We start from the raw sequence: 20,653 nt of genomic DNA on the forward strand, positions 1-20,653 counted from the left end.
AAAAAAAAAAAAAAAATTTAAAAAAAAAAAAAAAAAAAAAAAAAAAAAAAGAAATGGCCCCAAACAAAGGTATTTCTACCACGTGTAAAATCTCTGTGGACCAAAGATCTAGTAAAAGTGTTGATACCTTTCTTCTGACTCATCATAAAATACATTTAACTTGACTCCATGCTATTTTTTATACTTTGTAAAAATTACAAAAGTAGAGCTGAAGCATCTAACAATTACAATATTGCTTTAAACGAAATGTGCCTCTAATTTTAAATACTCAACTTACAAACACAGGATAAGTAAGAACAGTCAGAAAGCTCAATCTATATAAATAGTAGCCCATGCTCTAAGAAAAGCTAAATGAATCAGTCAAGGTCCTGGCAAAAAACAAAGCATTCTCAAACAGGTAACTGAAGCTTATATTTACAAAGTTGTGAGTGGGATTAAAGGAACCAACAGGGATGAAGAACTCTGGAAGCTACTGTCACCCCCTGGAATGAAGGGGCAGGGAGAGAGCAATTACTGGAGATGGCCTGCCCAGTAGCAGTGGGAAGAACGAATACTCAGCTCCTTTCTCCTCTGGCTGTCTAATATCCTGCCACTGCCTCATATTGGCTAAATCCAACCAGAAGCCAACAAGGGAGGCCAAGTGAGCACTACTTAGAGGTCAACCTCCTGAGGCACAAAGTAGGGCAGAGAAGGGTGAATGAAGAGTATATACATCTGGAGGCACAAACAGAAAACATCCAGTAATGGATGTGTAAAGAAGAGAATTTGGAAGACCTCGCCCAGCCAATTTTAGTTACACAGGCTGAGTATCCCATATCTAAAATGCTTGGGACCAGAAGTAAATTTTGGAATACTTGCAAAATATATACCATTTGAGTATCTCTAATCTGAAAATCCAAAAATCTGAAATCCTCCTTTGCACATTACATTATGTTGGTGCTCAAAGTTTCAGATTTTGGAGCATTTTGTACTATGGATTTTCAAATTAGGGATATTAAACCTATGTTATCTTAAATAAGGTACATTCCTGAGTCTGTGATTTCCACTGCTAAATATGCATGGTACCACTCATTTCTAGTAGATGTTTATGACAATGTGAAATTTTTTTTTTCCCTTTTGTCTTTTTTCGTGACCGGCAACGGATCGCAACCCTCAGTGTCGCGCCCGTACCGGACCGGGACCGGCAACGGGATTGCAACCCTCGGTGTTGCTCCCGCACCTCGCTCAGCCAGTGAGCGGCCGGTCTGTATGTGGGATCTGAACCCTCGGCTGGAGCGCTGCCGCGCTTCCCAAGCGGCGCACTGTAGCAGTGCACCACCGGGCCGGACCGACAAAGTGAAATTTTTAACAAAATTTGGTACTGTACTAAATGTTAGCTGAAACAAAATATAAGATAAGCTTTATGTCCCTGATACCTTACTGTCTGTAGCTTATAACAGGTGCCTAACAAATACTGATGCTTTTGGGTTGCTACTGCTGTGATCCTTATTAAGCCATAGAGCCTTACTACATCCAATTTTTTAAATTCTGTGAAAAGACAAGAACTTTTGACCTCACAAGTGCTACAGGATACATAAAACATGTTAAGTATCTTGACACTATACAACTTCAAGAGTAATAGATTTAAAATATTCCATCAACAAATCTCCTAACCATAAACACTTTAGCAGAATCTAATAGCCACCTATGTGCCTAAATGACTTACAACACATTAGAGGGTACTTTGAAAATGAAGGTTAGGCAAAAAGTTTGTAGATTAAGAAAAAAAATTTACTTCCCAAGAGGAGATCCCATTACGTGCTGAAATATGTTTCTACTTCTGTTATTCAGCTAAAATTAGGTTTCTTCTGTCTCTCTCAAAAAGGTTAAAATATGGAGAAAATCCAATAATTTTGTGCTGATCTAAATACTAAATATAAGAGCAAAGAACTTCTAATTTTCTCTGTTTTTAGAGGTCAGACATCCAGATATACACAGCATATCTAAAATATGCATGCAATAAAAAAAGGACCTAGCACTGTTGAAGAGAACAGAAAGAGGACTAAGTATAAAGTATTTTGTTTTTGTTTTCTTTTAAGTGAAGAAGGAACAGGTACAGAAAATTCTCAGCAGAGTTTCTACTGATCACTAATTTGGTCACTACTTAAGCCTGAAGCTATCCTATATTCAAGAGAGTCAAGAAAGAAGGCAAACAAGACCTTCTATTTTAGATACTGCATTCTATATTACAAAAGCATAACAGGCTATTAAACTTCTTCGGCATATGCTTATGTTGAGAGGATGGAAAAAGGAAGAAAGAAAAATTTTTAATTTTAATGAATATGTATTTGTATGTGAAACTAGGAAACCAAGAAGGACATTTGCTTTGATGGGAAAGATATTTTTAATATTTTCTCACAAGTCGTTTACACTTCACTTTCTGTGAACTAACCAAGTGTTCATATCCTGCTGCTGGGCTTTTCGCTGATATATAAGACCTAGTTCTCTATCAAGGATTCTTGCTATCATGTGTCACTACTGACAAATATCTCTTAAAAAGCTGTATTTGACTGCATGGCAATTTTCCAGTGCAGAAATTTTAAAAAATATTTTGTGCTCAAATTCACATATCTTTCTCTTTTATGACTTTTGGTTTCTACACCTGTTTTCGAAAAGCCTTGTCCACTCCAAGATTATATTTTTAGAATGCTCTTATGGTTTCTTCTGGTACTTCCACAGTTTAGTTTTTTGCTTGAATCTTTGATCCATTTCAATTTATTCTAATGTTAGGAAAAGTAGACATGAAAATTTGTTTTTTAAATGGCTAACGAGTTATCTCAATACCAGTTATTGAATAATGACCCCCCATATCCAGCCACTGATTTAATAGGCCTCTTCTTGGTATACGAATCTCTATTTTTAAAAAAAAGCTCTTGAAATAGACTATCAAACTGTTTTGTTCCCATTTGTACTCCCATCAGCCAGAAAGGTGCTTATTTCCCTGAATTCTCACCAACATCATTAATTATCTCAATAGTTTTTTCTGAGAAGCAAAAAATGTACTTCAATTTCCATTTCTTTGATTACTAAACAATTTAAATTTTGTTCACGTGTACTGTCCTATGTTTTATCTGTTCATATTGTTTATCCTTTTACACTGGAACATTAATATTCCTTTGATATTAAACACTCAATATTTTTCTCCAAACACTTGCCCTTTAACTCTACGATGTTTTAAATTGTAGTTTACATTTTTAATTCAGTCATATCTACCACGTTGTTCTGTAAATTCTTCTATCGCTTTATATGCTTACAAAGTCCTTTCAGAGGGTGAAACCTACTTACCAACATATCTACCATTTCTGGTACTCTAGTCCTTCTTGTGGATCCAAGTTTCATTTGCTGTCATCTCTCTCCAGCCTCAAGAACTTTCTTTTAGTATTTCTTGGTATGCAGCAATGAATCCTCTCAACTTTTGTTTATCTGAAAAATGTCCTTATTTTGCCTTCATTTTTTTATGGACATTTTTGCTAATTATAGAATTTGGAGTTGATAGCTTTATTTCTTCAGGACTTTAAATAGGTCGTTATGTTGTCTTCTGACCTCCATCATTTCTGATAAGTCATCTTTCATGGATATTTTAATACCCCTGTATGCAAAGTGTCTTTTTTTCCTTTGGCTACAGTCAACATTTTCTTCCTATCTTTGATATCTGGCAGTTTAAGATGTGCCTAGATGTGGTTTTCCCTGTAGTTTTCCTGCTTGGGGTTCACTGAACTTCCTGGATTTGAAGTTGATTTAAACCAAATAATGGAATTTGGGGGGGGGAATTATTTCCTTAAATACTTTTTACTTTACTGTCTGTTTCTCTCTCTCTCCTTTCCTTCTGGGATTCTAACTATTTGTATGTTAATTTTGTCCCAGTGGTCGCCAAGGCTCTGTTCATTTTTTGTAATCTTTTTTCTCCATTCTTCAGATTGGCAAATTTTTATTGATCAGTCTTCAATTTCACCAACTTTTTCCTCTACCATCCCCAATCTGCTGTCAAATCTATCCAGTGAAATTTTTGTTTTAGAAATGGTACTTTTCAGTTCTAGAATATCTAATTGTTCTTTCTTATCGTTTCCATTCCTCCACTGATCACTCATCTGTTGTCATTATGATCATATTTCCCCCTAGGTCCTTAAAGATAGTATAGTGGCTTTAAAGTCTGTCTGCTAATTCTGCTAATTTGGAGGTCCACTACTTATTTCAGGGGTGAGGGGATCTTGACACTGAGCCATATTTTCCTGCCTTTTCACGCATTTAATAATTGCTTATTATAAACTGGATATTGTGGGTGATATGCTGTAGAGGATCTATAGTCTCTTATCTTCTCCTGAATAGCAAAGATTTTTATCTTATCTGGCAGTTAAATCACTGGCTAACCAATGTGAACTTGTGGGAACTTGGTTTTATGCTTTTTTGGAGTGGGTCCATGGAAAGCACAAATATTTACCATGTCCCTCCACCTTGGTGGGAATCAAACACCAAATTCTGTCTGCCCTACAGAGGGTAGCAGCTGAAATCTCTACTCAGCTTTTTCTACCTTCCAGCTGTTGTTTTCCATTGATTTCCTTAAAATCTTCCATGCACAGTTTAGGGAACATCAGGTTTTTGAGGGGATTTTATCCACAGATTTTAGGGCTATCCTATTATAACTCCCTCCCCTTTCTGGGATTTATCCATTCATTTCCAGCCACCTGGCAGTCCCAAACTCCATTCCCTGATACCTCAAGCCAGTAAGACTCTGGCTTTCTGCTTGAGCTCCAGCTGCCCTGTGCCAGAGAACTTTTCCTTGGGGGAAAGATGTATAAAAAATTTTTTAAGCATCTGGCAGTTTCCCGAAGGATATCTTTATCGAGGCTCTGATATACAGTATTCTTTAATCTGCACATGATGCTGTCACAGGAAATTTTAGCCTAAGTTTAAGTATGCATTTATGATATCCACAATATAACTATTTATAGGACTATTTATATAACTATTTATGGACTCCTTTATAAAAATTATCTTTAAGGGCCGGCCCGGTGGCGCACTGCTACAGTGCGCCGCTTGGGAGCATGGTGGCGCTCCTGCCGAGGGTTCGGATCCCACATACAGACTGGGTCCCGCTCACCGGCTGAGCGAGGTGCGGGCGCAACACCGAGGTTTGCGATCCCGTTGCCGGTCCCGGTCTGGTGCGGGCACGACACTGAGGGTTGCGATCCGTAGCCGGTCCCGAAGAAAGACAAAAAGGAAAAAAAAAATTATCTTTAAGGGCCGGCCCGGTGGCGCACTGCTACAGTGCGCCGCTTGGGAGCAGGGTGGCGCTCCTGCCGAGGGTTCGGATCCCACATACAGACTGGGTCCCGCTCACCGGCTGAGCGAGGTGCGGGCGCAACACCGAGGTTTGCGATCCCGTTGCCGGTCCCGGTCCGGTACGGGCGCGACACTGAGGGTTGCGATCCGTTGCGGGACACGAAAAAAGACAAAAAGGAAAAAAAAAATTATCTTTAAGAGGTTTTCTTGCATTATCTAATAACTGCAACTGTGAGGTCTTCCAGGAATAACTAAATTTGTTAAACTTTTTTTTTTTTCCTTTTTGTCTTTCTTCGTGACCGGCTACGGATCGCAACCCTCAGTGTCGTGCCCGCACCAGACCGGGACCGGCAACGGGATCGCAACCCTCGGTGTTGCCCCCGCACCTCGCTCAGCCAGTGAGCGGCCGGTCTGTATGTGGGATCCGAACCCTCGGCGGGAGCGCCACCACGCTTCCCAAGCAGCGCACTGTAACAGTGCGCCACCGGGCCGGCCCTTGTTAAACTTTTTGCTCCAAGTAACCTGTTTAGGTATTAATTCATTTATTCTTTCACAAATATGTTTAATACCTATCATGTTCCAGATACTTTTCTAAATGCTGGATATACAATAGTGAACAAAACAGACAAGGTCCCAGTACTGTAGAACTTTCATTCTAGTACATATAAACTAAGCACTGAACAGACACTTCAGACTATGTCTTCCCCAAACAGTAACATGAAAGACTTCACAAGGATCTAAATTTTAATGAAGTGATTCCCAATATTCTTAAGCATAATTTTTAAAGAAAAAAAGCCACTTGATTTATATTTGGGCATATATGGTAGTCCCATAATCTAAACAAATAGTTATCAAAATCCATTTAAAAATTTTCTTCCTAAGAGACTATAAATACTTCTGACAACACTCTTTCACAGTGACAATAGTTTTCCTAATACAATAACACTTTGGCAATTTAAGTTGCCCAAAAGAATCACTAGTTATCTAACCAAATGATAGAGAATACTCATTTAGCTCACTGTGCACAACTTCAGGAACCAATATTAATACATAAACAATGGGTTAAATCCTCAAGAGCTGACTCACTATTCTGGCTCTGATCTGCCTCTAGTGTTAAATAAGGGTTCCAAAGACAATGAGAAAGGAAGCACCTATCTTTCTGTAGCATCTCCTATATGTAGTGTTGCAAACACCACTCCATTATTTTTACATATGGCTATGTACAATTTATGTAGTAGCTGACTACCAAAAATACAGAATAATTATCATAAGCCATTCTTTGATCAGACCACAATTAGAAGTGATGTGCTAGAAATGATATATTCCTACACAAGCTAATTTCGGCTCAAAGTAAATGGAGTTTTTGTAAATCTGAGCCACATCATTAAGAGAAGTGTGAGACATTAAATTGGATTTTCATAAATAGCTTTCTCAGAGATAAATCACTAGAGTTCGTTAATGAAGTTTGCTATTACTCAGAAAAAGTTATTTAAATGTTTAAAGTTATTTTTAAGTTATGTCACTCAAAACCTATATGCTTACTTATAAGACTTGCTTAACTTGCCAACTTCAGATCTGGAAATGCCATATTTTTCTCTAATAAATCTATTCCCCAATTTAACTGCCAAATTCAGATACTAAGCAGCAATGCATTCTCTGGGCATACTTCTTTCTGTCCAAATAATAGTAAGGAGACAGACACTGTATAAAAACTCTGACTTGTTAAACATTACTTTATTTAGCCTGTTAAAGTAAAAATATAATAGGCATAGTAAATTTTTGGAAAAGGATAAAAATGCTAAAAATAAGAGCTAATGGATGGACTAGCTTCAGAGAAACACATGAAATCTCAAACCGTATATTAAATTGTGAATATATGTATATTCTAGTGATAGGATACATCCATAGCTTTCAACGGATTCTCCAAGAAGCCTAAAGTGTAATGAAAAATTAACTGCTACTGCTGAGATGTTAGAATTTAACTTTCCAGTAAAAATTAACATCAGTTTCTGTAAATCTTTTCTACTCTCACTAATTTACATTATTAGTACAATATTAATATCTGTGCCAATTATAAGCTCAGTTAGAACATACTTCTATTCCAATAAGATGTGAAATTGCAGCTCTTTCCACAAGAATTAAGATTTGGGGAAAGTTAAAAAACAGCATTCATCCCTAAACAAATGTCTCTGATTCAACATGCAAGAATAAACTTTGGGTGGGTGGATGGCCTAGAGTAATCCATCACATGTATTGAAAATAAAAATCATATAAAGGTACATCAATACTGTATATTCAAAGGGCAGTTGACTATAAATATGTATATAAAGATATTATAGTGCTATTATGTCATCTTCACTTAAAATGGCAATTACCACTGAAAAGTATTGTTTATTATTACATAAGGTAAGTCAATTAGCAGTATCTGTTTAAAATGTAACAGATACAAATGGGCAAAACATTTAATGCTCAATAAGAAAGGCAGCAATGGTGCTATAAATATAATCTAAATGCCTTCCAACTACTTCAATGTCTCCTCAGAAACATAAGCATATTATATGTAGATCTCTGGGTTCTGTGAGATCTCTACCAAATGGTTTCATGGCTTTAATTCAGTAACAACCTCTTTGTATTATCTGTAAAATAGGGAAAACACAATTGTGGCAGAGATGCTATATGCTTGTCTGTTTCATTTTCCTCTTGAGCACAAAGGAGGACTACATTTTCCATTTTACTTGTAGCTAGGTGTAGCCATGTGACTAGTCCTGGCCAATGCAATTTGAGTACAACAATGTATGCCCTTTCAAGGACTGGCCCCTAAATCATCCCTTCAAACATCCTTCAAGCTTTCTCTTCACTCAACAGCTGGCTGAATGTAGTAAACCCAGTGGTTGACTCCAAGTAGACCTCAGTGGATAGGAGTCAAAAGATGGAAACAATCTGAATATCTAAAATATCCACATGGTTCTGTGTGAGTGAGAAATAATTTTCTGTGTTCCACCATGAGACTTTGGGTTGTCTGTTTCCAACATAATTACCTATGTTACCTAACTCAGAATTGGGAGATAAAATGAGGTAATAGAATTTAGAGTAGTTTGGGGGGAAAAGTTTTCAAAATGCTATACAAAAATGGGCTAATGATAGAGTATATTTTATTGAGAGAGTAAAGCATAGAGTAAAGCAATAGACCTTGGGTTCAAATTCAGCCTGAAACTTATATTAGCTAGTTGTGTGACACTGGATTAAGTTACTAAGACTCAGTTTCTTCAACTGTGAAGCAGAAATATTAATAGTACCATAGATTATTATGAAGATTAAATAACATAAAGAATTCAGCATAGGGTGTGGCACATATTATTCACTTGATAAATATTAGCTATAACTATTATAAATATCTGAGAGCGGTGTAAATTTTACCAGATAAAACTGTCAGAAGGATTACTACACATAAAATTATTTGAAACAAATTATTGTCTCTGAAATGTCTTTTCTAATTTAATCAGAATAGTTGGCCAGTTGGAAGTTTGAAATATATTATACTACAGAAATTTCTCAAACGTAAATATAAATAACATTTCCAGTTTTCTTTTCTTTTCTTTTTTTAAAGATGACCGGTAAGGGGATGTTAACCCTTGACTCAGTGTTGTCAGCACCACGCTCACCCAATAAGCTAACAGGCCATCTCTATATGGGATCTGAACCCGTGGCTTTGGTGTTATCAGCACCACACTCTCCCTGAGTGACCCACGGGCCGGCCTAGTTTCCAGTTTTCTTATGTTTATATAGCTACAAACCTAACTCTAGTGGTTTTTCTAATATCAGAAATGGAATAAATATTTTCAATTCAACCACTTACAAATGAGTGAGATGGAGATAATTTAACAGATCATTAGTGTGGACAGTTTCTTGAAAGTTTTTTGGAAAGTGAATGCTTATCCAAATCAGGATATACTACCTTGAGTTCTATCTTTGACAGTTTCTATGATCTCCAAGAAACGCAAACTAAAAGTTCAGAATAAACTATTCCCATATGCCATGAAGCCTCCCAAAAGAGATATTTTTTTTTTTTCCCTTTTTGTCTTTTTTCGTGTCCAGCAATGGATCGCAACCCTCAGTGTCGCGCCCGTACCGGACCGGGACCGGCAACGGGATCGCAACCCTCAGTGTTGCACCCGAACCTCACTCAGCCAGTGAGCGGGAACCGGTCTGTATGTGGGATCCGAACCCTCGGCGGGAGCGCCGCCACACTCCCAAGCGGTGCACTGGAGCAGTGCGCCACCGGGCCGGCCCAAGAGATATTTTTTAAGCAGCTTCACAAACACTCACCTGAAACATTTACCTATTTCAGCATATTCTTCTTTTTTTTTTTCCTTTTTGTCTTTATTTTTCGTGACCGGCAACGGGATCGCAACCCTCGGTGTTGCGCCCGCACCTCGCTCAGCCAGTGAGCGGCCGGTCTGTATGTGGGATCCGAACTCTCGGCGGGAGTGCCGCCGCGCTCCCAAGCGGCGCACTGTAGCAGTGCGCCACCGGGCCGGCCCCTATTTCAGCATATTCTTGATTGGAAGGTAGAACAGAATGTGCTTTGTGGTTTTAATAATACTCATTACAAATAATACTCATTACTCAATCCATTACAAAAAGCAAGCTGCTGCAGAAAGGAAAAAACATTATTCATTCCATTTTCCAAATTAATAAGAGATTAAAAATATTTTGCCTGGCTCATTCCAGTCCTCTTTGATAAGAAGGGCAAACAATACACCATTAGGGAAATGGTATATAAGGCAAAGTACAAAATGCTGGGTATGATCATGTGCCCAGGGGCATGTAAATTTTTAAATAGATTTTTAAAAAATATATATCTGTCAAAAATTTACCTCAACTGGTTAAAATACACATCACAGCAGATCAACAGAAGGTAAACACTAACCTAGTGTGAGAGCTTAGCCAGGTCTGTATACTTTTTAAAATTCCAATTTCCTTATTTGAAAGCTAAGGTGATTAAGACCAGATAATGTCTAAGATCCCATAGTTGTAACAGACTGTGATTCTAACACACAAGTATACTGACAGTTTTAATACAAAGAATACTCTAGGGTTAAAAGTGGGTAATTAAGATTTTCTGGGATAAACAATTTCTTAAATTTTTATTTTGATCTTTTAAAATGTCTCCAAATTCTTTCAAGTATTAGTACACTTTTCTGGCTTAGTAAATTCAGTGGAATGGATATAATCTTTGCAAATAGAATTTCACCTAGTTTCATGATTAATCTGAGTAATTCTACTATTTGGATAATTATAAGTGCTAAGTATTTAAGCTAATTTTGTCCTAACCAATTTTTCAAGAAGTTTCTCCTACCACCCCCATATAAATTATTGGTAATAGCAGCATCCCACCTCTCCAACTTTAGAAGCACATCTGCCTCTTTCTCCTCAACACAACGAGCAAGGGGGAGGTAAGACCCCTGATTAGCTAAATCATTGTATGTGTGTAATTTCACGACATATACATATAAGGAAGTAGAGTACAGACTAGAAGAGGTGCTTGGTAGAGGTCTTAGAAGCTATTGTTAAATTTTTCTTCAAATTACAAAGTCATTCTTAGAAGAACACCTCTTGGGAAATAAAAGGCACAATAAGCAAAACGTGTCTATTTTCCTTTGTATACACAGCATTCATATTAGCTTCTCTCTAAACATTCCCCCCCCAAATGAGATAAAAACTCAAACACAAAGAAAATAGTAATTTTATAAAGAGAAGAAAACAAGTAGAAGAATATTTTCTAAAGTAAATAGAAGAGTCTAGAGTTACACAGCAGGTAAACAATCATAAAAGTTTATCATTGTTATGGTTTTCTCATTGAGAATTCAAAAGAAACAAAACTAGTTTAATTCTAAAACATACTATTAAATTAGATATATTAGATATTTAAGTATTGATTCCTGGGAGGCATCAATCTAAAGACCAATTTGAAAAAGCAGCCATCAAGAGACAGAATGAGTCTCTTAAATAAGTCATGGAGATACAAAGAGTGTAAAGGCTACAAACCCTGGAACTATTTCACAACACTAATCATGCACACATACATCCGCTTGAATACCCACTCACCCTGAGAAGACTGCACCAACTTAATTTGGCTGTGGAACCTATCCTTCCAGTGACACTAGTATTCTAATCTAACCTCTACATTTTAAATGTGAGAAAACTGAAATCTAGAGCTACTCGGTCAACATATCACCACTAGCCACATGAGGCTATTTAAATGTAACTGAATTAAAATTAAATTTAAATTTCAGTTCCTCAGCTGTACTAGTCACATTTCAAATGCTTTGTAGCCATATGTGGCTATTGGCTACCATACTGGACAGCACAGGTCTGGAACAATTCCTTCATCACAAAAAGTTCTACTGGACAGCACTGGTCTAGAGATTGTGATTTACCCAAAGAGCTAAGGTGGCACAGCAAAAGTCTCAATGCTCTTTCTACTATCTTACTTCCTAGTCTAGGCCTTTATTAACACTTGGTGTCTGAGTTATCACATTAGCCTCTCTGTTAAGGTCTGCTTACAAATTTTCATCTGTTTTCCACAGATAAAGAATAAATTTCAAACTTCACATGCCATCCAAAGCCCTCCACAGTCTAACCTTAGTCTCTCAATGTTTTCCTACATAAAAATCCCACACTCTAGCCAATTGACTTATTTGTTAAATATCTTAACAAAACATACATACTTTCAACTCCATCGGTTTTCTTATGCCTTTGTCTCTGCCTGGAATACTCTTTTCATCTTCTGTGCCAATATAAAGTCCTACTCTTCTTTCAAGGCCCAACACCTATTTCCACAAATCATTCTAGAACAGTAATTATGAATAAACACTACTAAAAATTGCTCATGCTTTTATAGAGAAGTTTACAATATTCTAAAAACTTCGTCTAAATAATTTAATGTGATTCTTTGCTAGAGGGTAGGGAAAAAAGTTAAGCAGAGTAAAAGAGATCAGGAGAGAGTGTGGTGCTAATTACAATTTTAAACAAGGTGATCAGAGTCTCAGTGAAAAGGTGTCATTTAAACAAAGACTTGAAGCAGGTAAAGGAGTTAGCTATGTGGAAACCTGGGGGAACAGCACCCAATGCAGACAGAAAAAGGGCCCTAAGGGAGGAATGTACCTGGTATGTTCAAGGAATAGCTAGGCCAGAACGTGGCCAAAGGTAAATGAACAGGGCAAACAATATATGAGATAGGTCAGAATGTAATGGCGCCAGGTAGTATGGGGTCATAGGCCATTGTAAGGACTTTGGTTTTTAAGTGAGGTGGGGAAACTTTGGGGGCTTTTAAACAGATGGAGATAGTTAAGAATCTGCATAGTTAAAAATGATCATTCTGGTGTTAAGACTAGAGGGGTGCGAGGGTGACAGATGAAGGACAGTTTGAAGACTACTGCAATAATCAAGGCGAGAGATGACGATGGCTCATCAATAGAAGTGCTGAGGATATGTTCTGTTTCCTAATGAATTGCAAGAGAACTTTGGCTTGATTAACCAGAAGGATGAAACTGCTATCAACTGAAATGAGGAAGGCTGTGAAAAGTTTTAGGGAGAAACCAAGACCAGGATTTCATTTTTAGACATTTAAATTTCAGATATCTTACAAAACGTGGAGATGTACATCTAAATACCTGTTTGTCAAGCCTGTAATTTGGGGAAAAAGTCTGGCCTAGAGATGTAAATTTGGGAGTAGTTGTTATACTGTCTGTAAAAATCATAAGCACGGATGAAATCACCAAGAGAGTAAATATAGAAAGGTAGGGACTAAGCCCTGTAGCATTCCAAATTAGTATGTAGGATGAATAAGAGAATCCAGTAAAGGAAACAGAAAAGGTGGGTGGAAGAACTTTTAGGAATTGCACCTTAAGAGGACAAAACCTGTTAGCCTATCCCTATCAATGTTTTACTCATCCCCCTCCCCCAAATATCAACTACATCTTAAAAAGAGCAAAGAAGGGGTAAGTTGGGAGAGATAGGAAAGAAATGACATAAGCAAAAATAACAAATCTTACAGGATATTTAAGCCTGTTGAGACTGCAGGGTATTAAGGAACTTCCTCTGATATTTCTTTCTTTTTTTTTTTTTTTAAAGATGACCGGTAAGGGGATCTTAACCCTTGATTTGGTGTTGTCAGCACCACGCTCAGCCAGTGAGCGAACCGGCCATCCCTATATGGGATCCGAACCCGGGGCCTTGGTGTTATCAGCACCGCACTCTCCCGAGTGAGCCACCGGGCCGGCCCTCTTTCTTTTTTTTTTTAAAGATGACCAGTAAGGGGACCTTAACCCTTGGCTTGGTGTTCTCAGTACCACGCTCAATCAGTGAGCTAACCGGCCATCCCTATATAGGATCAGAACCCATGGCCTTGGTATTATCAGCACCGCACTCTCCGGAGAGAGCCACAGGCCGGCCCCTTCCTCTGATATTTCTAAGGAAGAGAATTCTAAAGGAAGGACTGTCCAGTCTCTTATAGTCACGATGCATGATAAAACAAAGATATGCACAGATCTTTGGTTTATTGAAGACTTTTCACTGTATATTAATTTCCTGTGGCTGCTGTAACAAACTAGCACAAACTGGATGGCTTAAGTGACAACAGAATTTAATTCTCTCATAGTTCTAGAGGCTAGAGGTCCAAAATCAAGCAGTGCTAAAGCTCCCTTCTTGGGGCTCTAGTGGAGAATCTGTTCTTTGCTCATTCCAGTTTTTGGTGACTAGAAGCATTCCTTGGCTTGTGTCCACATCACTCCATGGCCACATTGCCTGCCTCCTCCTCTTCTGTGTGTCTTCTCTGTACTTTCCCTTATAAGGACACTTGTCACTGGATTTTGAGGCTACCTGGATAATTTAGGATGACCTGATCTCAAGATTCTTAATTACATCTGCAAAGACCCTTTTTCCAAATAGGGTAATATTTACAGGTTCTGGGGATTAGGATGTGAACATATCTTTTTGGGGGCTACTATTCAACCTACTACAACACGGTTCCAAAAATTTTTGCTAAAGACTTCAGTAAGGCTATTTCATGTTTATCTGTAATAAAACATTGTTTATTTTAAAAGTAAAAGGTTTGGTTATAAGGAGACATCTACTTGATTTGGCTATATATATAAAACCAGAAGTCTCTCAACTGCTTACCAGGTAACTACTGCCACTCTTGGTTTGGATAAAAGAATTAATCATTATGTCTTCTATACATCACATACCCTGAATGACAGGCTTTTCTAAATGGTTACTTTTATTTTTCCACTTACCTACTCACTACTTACCAGTTCCCACCCTCCCTTTCCAAAGCACCTTATTTCATGATTTTGATTTAAGGATGCCTCTATAAGAAGTCCCAGTTATTTGTAGAAACAAAAACTGAAGGACAGATTAGTTCAGGCAATATGTAAACAGATTAGAGGTTTAAAATCTGGTGCTCAACCCAACCTAGTCACTTCTGATTCTATATGTTACAAGAGTATCTTGTATTGATTTACTCATTATAACTGATTCCAACATGGGAAGTAATAGGTCACTCCATATGCAGTAGTCTCAAGAGGACTGCTTTTGTTTTTATACTGAGCCTCCATGACAAGTTAATGAATAATAATGAAAAGATCTCTTTTGTAATAGTCTTGTTTGAGTAGTTCAGAGTGTTTCAAAGACATAATATATACCAATCCAATGAAACACATGATAGCACATTCTCCCTCCTTTTATAGACAGAAAAAGAAAACATAGCACAAAGTCAATTTTGGGAAGATGTAAAACCAAAAGCAGAAGACAGGTACCCTAATTTTCAATCCAACTCAATAATTCTAATTCACTGGCATATGGAATTCTGTACTTGGCGTCAAAACACATGCCAATCAGTTAGAAAAAGACTAGCAAAAAGTCTATCAAAAAGACAAAGAATTTCTGTAAAAAGGAACATGTCAGACAAATGCCCCTACAGCTATGCTGTCCAGTATGAATAAAAGAATGTAAAGTCACTCATTAGTACATGTTGAAATGATAATATTTTGGATTATGTTGGGTTAAATAAAATATATTATGAAAATTAATTTCACCTGTTTTTCATTTTTTTAATGTGGCACTAGAAAATCTTAAATTATGTGTGTGACTCACATTGTTTCTATTGGACAGCACTGCTATAGAGAAAGTTATGAAATACAATAGCTACCTTACATGGTAGATACTTTATTTGGTTAGCAAATACTCATTCAACACCTATTATTACCAGGCTTTATGCTAAGTGCTGAGACCTTAAGAGCGAAGAAAGAGAATGGTCCCTGCCATCACTATGTGCATTATCTACTGCACATTTCGCACACATTATCTCATCTGCGATCACGCGTAAGAATAATTAGAATACTTTACCATTTGGGGGAGCAAATGCAAATACTTGACTCAGAAATTACAAACTATAAATCAATACATTCATACTAATGGCCACCTATTTTTGTGACACATTATTTATATTACTATGCTATGTAATATTTATCTGGAAGCCTAATACTATCACACTGCCTATAGCTTCTCCTTGTGTTTTGCTGCTTTCCTCTACCTAGTCTGCTCCCTCTTCACGGCTCACCACCACAAAAGTGTCTCTTCAATTAGTAACCTGCCTGCTATTTACATTATAACAGCACTATTTTTACTCTCAAGGATCTCCAGAGTAGGGCAGAGGTTGAAAACAGTAAGAGTACATAATATTAAGGGGCCAGCTCCAGTTTTTTGGACCAAAGACTAAGTTTTGAAGTTTCTTTTGGGCTTAAACAAACTAGGATGATTACTGAGCAAGATTTTGCTTCATAATTCAACACACAAATTTATTTGAAAGCTAAAACAACTCATCAGTTCTGTCCTGTTGAGACCTTCACATAACGAAAGATTCCCAAATAGGACCTCTAAAACAAATTTACAAGTAGTAATTCTCTAGCAATTGACTTTTAAAATAAAAATAGATAACATTAATAGGCAAGATTATATAATGGTTTTAAGGCTTATGGCATAGCTTTCAGAAAAATGTCACCAATAAAAATAATTCTTCAGGTGTTATTGGCAGTGACATAAAGAGCAATATGAGCAAAAACTACTGTATCAAAATGTGCTGGGCCAGCCCGGTGGCGCACTGGAGAGTGCGCCGCTTGGGAGCGCGGCGGCGCTCCCGCCGAGAGTTTGGATCCCATATGGAGACCGGTTCCCGCTCACTGGCTGAGCGCGGTGCGGGCGCAACACCGAGGGTTGCGATCCCGTTACCAGTCAATAAAAAAGAGACAAAAAGGAAAAAAAAAATGTGCTAATTTTTTCTACTTTATTACAGAAAGTATCACTAACATATGACAGCTATTGAGAAACAAATGAAATATCCAACTTTTAAAAATGTTTTAAAAAATTTTTTTATTGAATCATAATTGATTATACATATTTTGGGGATTCACTGTTGACATATGTTGATCAAAGCAACATTATGAGTATATATATTGTTACAAACTGTACTTATTCTTTATGCCCCTTGTCCAATCTCTTCCCATCCTTCTCTTCCTCCCCCTTCCCACCACTGATAACCCTAGATTTCTCTCCCTCTGAAAGAATAATGGTTACTCTGTTGATTTGTTGCCTAGATGCTCTATCCAATGCTGAGAAGTGTTCAGGTCCCCCAATATTATCAGAGAGCAGATGCTTCTTCTGTCACTCGACACCCCAAATGATTTCACTTTTTTGGTTGAAATCGACCACAATTTGAAATACAGATGTGTTTACTAAAGGAATATTTATTATCCCTTAGTCTTTAGTTGTGTAGGTATCATTGTGCACATGTTGTTTAGATGTTATGCATTTTCTGTCAGCCAAAGAACTGACATCTTATGACTTAAAAAAAGAGAATAAAAAATAATAATTATTCCTGGTTGGAAAAAAAAATTGCCTGAGTAAGGAAAATTTAGTTATTTTCTATAAGTAATCAGATTAATATTTTGCTAAACAGGAATTAAACTAACGCTCTTAAGCTGAAATACTCTGTACACGTCCTTTCCATCATTAAACTACTACTTTGCTATGATGTGCTAGTTTGCCAAATACAACGCAATATGCAATCAAATATAAATTTAGAAATTCAACTTTACTTTGGCTTTCAGCCCAAGACGGCCCAATTTTTATCTGGGCCTCAATGATAAAAAAACAATAAAAGAACATAAGCTTAGTCAGTATCAAACCAGTCTGCATTTGACAATCAATTGTCACTGTTAGTAGCATCCAAAAAACCAATTCTCTAAGATATCCTATATAATCTGAGTGGAGAGGATATAATTGAGTGATTTAGATGTAAATGCAACAAAATTTATCTCCAGCTTACTCTATGCCCAGCACTTGACTAGGGACTTTTACATGTTATCACAAATATTTTGCCTTTTTCTCCCTTTTGGAAATTTCAGAAAATTACATTTCTCAATCCTCAATGCCCTCCAGATTAAAAAAAGAGAAAAAGAAAAAAAAGGCAGGGCGAGGGAGAAATGATTAGAACCCAAAGAATTTCAGTGATAAATCTAATTGTTTAAAATAAGAAGCTGTCATAATATACAAGAGATTCTTTCAAATGTTAAAAAAAGTTTACCTCAAATTAACCATATTTAATTCCATCTAACAACTCCATAACAAATAGTACCTTTCAATCTGATCCCATTAAAGAGAGGTGACCCCAAGTGTCTTATATTCACAATTGCAAAAATATTGCTTATGACTTCACCTATGTTCAAATTTGGAAAGTGCATTTACTTTCCACTAAGATGCTCATCTTAGTGCCTCTCATATGTTAGGTAGAAAATAATATGATTTAGTCAAGGAGAAAGGCACCAAAAATTTAACAAAGCACCACCATTATTTAAAAAATATATTCCAACACTGGTTGGTTGGCAGAAAAATGGACAGTCCTTTAATGATCAACAGAGGAACTCCCCGGATGAGACAATATTTCAAGCAGCTACTCAGATAGTAACTATCCGGTTATATTTCAACTCCTGAAATAAAGTTGCAATTTTAGAAATTAATCTTACTGGAGTCTTCCCTGAAGCCTGAGATATTTAAAAAATACACTAACGTTAGTTGCCAAATGTAATTTTTTCCTCAGAAAGACACCATGCAATGATATTAAAATATTTTCCATGGACACATGAAAACTTAACTTCAGTTATACTGTATACAAAAAAGTTATACTGTATATTTAAAAAGTGGGTTTTTTTGTTTTGCATTTGTTTTATTAAGTCCCAAGACATCATTCTAAATCCTTACTATGGAACTGCATGTAGCAAGGAAAGAACACTTGAAAATAAGATCATCGCCATTTACTAAATAGAATCATTTACATTTTAATTCAACTCAGACAGTTCAGTGTTAAAGAAGAATAAACATAAACAGGCAAATATAATGTCCTTAATTATAAACAGAAGTGGTAAGATACGCTTTAAACTGGTTAATGGCAAAACTGAAAATAAAACTTAGGCATATCGTCAGACTTCATACAACCAAATGGCTCAACGAATCTAGGTTAAAATAAGAAAACAAACAAACAATAAAAAGACAGCCATGTTCTTACAGAAAATGTACTGTGCAATGGAAAGGAAAACTCACAAACACTTCAAGGCAACCGATCAAGGGAAAGGATTGCTTTATGCCTCTACTGTTTACTAACATTTAAAACTAGCATTTCCAGCCGGCACTGAGGTTTGAAAATTGCCCTTAACGTCGTCCTTTCCAACATCGACCTAAAAGAGAACATTCTGCAATATTTCGAATAGTAAATATTAAACAGAATAAAGCGTCTTTCGTACATTTCAAACCTCCAAGGGCCAATGGGAAAAAATTAAACCTTTCTCTCTCCCATATACAGCCTTATCCACTCTTCCCTGTTTTATTTACTGCCCTTGTCGCGGGGTTAATGAACCCTAAACTTCTTTTTCTTCCCATTAATGGAAAAGGGGAAAAAAGAGAAACGGCAGAATGGAACTCAGATGACTGGAAAAATTGGAAATTAAAAGTAGTGGCATTACTTCCCGGGCGAGGGCTGGGAACACCCTGAAGGTTTAGCATGGAGACAATCCCGGAAGACCCCTATTAACGCATATTTTATGCCAAGACTACAACATTTTTTCGTGTAATTTCTGCTTTTAAAGGGGATGATAGCTCCCGCGGATAAACCTCCCCTGGTACCTGGCTCCCCTTCCCTAGGGCCCCAGGCAGCAAGGGTTGGGGGGCGAAATCCCCAGCTCCGAATTTGCAGCGAGGCCCGGAAATCGGTCCAGTAAGAGCCGATTTCACCCGTCAGGAATGCGCTCCGCCCCCGCCGCCTCCCCACCGCAGCCGCCTGGAGGTCTCGCCCGCTTCAGGGGCCCCTGGAGTGCTCGAAGGGAGCGCCGCCTCCTCCCGTCACAATATTGCCGGGACCGGCGCCGGCTCCACAAATACCCGGGCCAGGAGGACGGCGCCCGGGGCGGATCCCACGCTGCGCCCCCGCCAGCGCGGCCCAGGGGGCGCCCGACAGGGCAGGGGACCGGGAACCAGCTCGAGACCTAAACCCCCCAGCCCCACCGGCAGTCCCCAGCCCCGACCCCGCGCTGGGCACGGCCAGCCGGCGCCTTACCCGCGGGACTTCCGAATCCATTTCCGTCCCGGGGAGGGGCGCGAGGGCAGCGGCCGGGCCAGAGCGCCTCAGGTCAGAAACGGGAGCCGCCCCTACCCTCCAGCTCCCGGGCGCAACCTCCTCCGGTGCCCGCCGGTATCTAACTCCTCAGAGCGACGGCGGCGGCGGCGGCGCAGGGCTGCAGGAGAGCAGGCCCATCGCCCGACAGCGGCGACAGAAACTGGAGGAAGTACGGGGGAGGGTCCCTCCGACTCGCGGAGGCGCCTCTCAGCTGGGGCGGGGGAAAAGGAGGGGAGGGGTCCCAACGGCTGCTTTTCCGAACTCCTCCGCAGTTCCGGCTAGACGGCTGCTCCCGGGAACCAGCACCGCAACTGCCATTCTCCCCCGCCCTCAGCCCCCGCTTTCCCCGCCTCCTCCTGCTCCCCGCCCCGGGCCACCGGCCCCGCCCCGCCGCACGCGTGCTGTGCGTCATGGCGTCACGCCCACGGGGCTCGCCGCGGGCGGCTCTGGGACGCGATCGTTCGCTCGCGCACGTCCTCCCGGCGCCCGCGCAGGAGCGCCCACGGTGCCGGTGCCCCGGGCGGGGCCGTCAGCTGCCCCTCCCTCCCGCAGGACTTGGCCCGAAGCGGGCTGGGCTGTGGGGCAGGTGTCTCCCCGCCCAGAGAG

The 20,653-nt window shown here is 39.0% G+C and overlaps 1 protein-coding gene across 1 annotated transcript in view; it reads right to left on the reverse strand.

Moving 5' to 3' along the window:
- Positions 1-20,209, reverse strand: part of RNF19A (ring finger protein 19A, RBR E3 ubiquitin protein ligase) — a 63,352-nt gene extending 43,143 nt beyond the window's left edge. Inside the window, exon 1 of the mRNA XM_008574781.1 lies at positions 19,988-20,209. The gene's annotated coding sequence lies outside the window, so the exon portion shown is untranslated. The remainder of the gene's footprint in view (positions 1-19,987) is intronic.
- Positions 20,210-20,653: the final 444 nt, after the last annotated feature.

Source organism: Galeopterus variegatus, unplaced genomic scaffold (genome assembly GCF_000696425.1).
Source record: "Galeopterus variegatus unplaced genomic scaffold, G_variegatus-3.0.2 Scaffold1103, whole genome shotgun sequence".
NCBI lineage: Eukaryota > Metazoa > Chordata > Mammalia > Dermoptera > Cynocephalidae > Galeopterus > Galeopterus variegatus.